Source organism: Nestor notabilis, unplaced genomic scaffold (assembly GCF_000696875.1).
Source record: "Nestor notabilis isolate BGI_N333 unplaced genomic scaffold, ASM69687v1 scaffold17476, whole genome shotgun sequence".
Taxonomy (NCBI): domain Eukaryota; kingdom Metazoa; phylum Chordata; class Aves; order Psittaciformes; family Psittacidae; genus Nestor; species Nestor notabilis.
The window spans coordinates 477-855 of record NW_009934411.1 but is presented as its reverse complement, the minus strand read 5'-3'; positions in this window follow the sequence as shown (position 1 = coordinate 855).

The window sequence follows — 379 nt, the reverse complement described above, 5'->3', positions numbered from 1 at the left end:
ACGCAGCCCTTGAGGTGTTTCACCCTGCAGCAGGGGCTTGGCAGGAGGCTAAAAGGCTCCTGTGTTCGCCTGGGTTTTTTCCATTATAAATATGACCTGGAAGAGGAGAAACTGGAGACGGAGCGAGTGGGGCAGCCCCAGCCATGTGCTCGCAGCACATCAGCCCGTCAGGTCTGATCTTTGCACCTTTGAATGCAAACGTGTGGAGGAGAAGTCCTTCCAAGCCATGCAATAAACCACGGGGAAAGCTGCCAGCTCTCCTCCACCAGGGCTGGGCTTCACCCAGGGCTGCTCCTCACATCATACAATCCCAGCCTGGTTTGGGTTGGAAAGAACCTTAAAGCTCCTCCAGCTCCAACCCCTGCCCCGGGCACGGGGA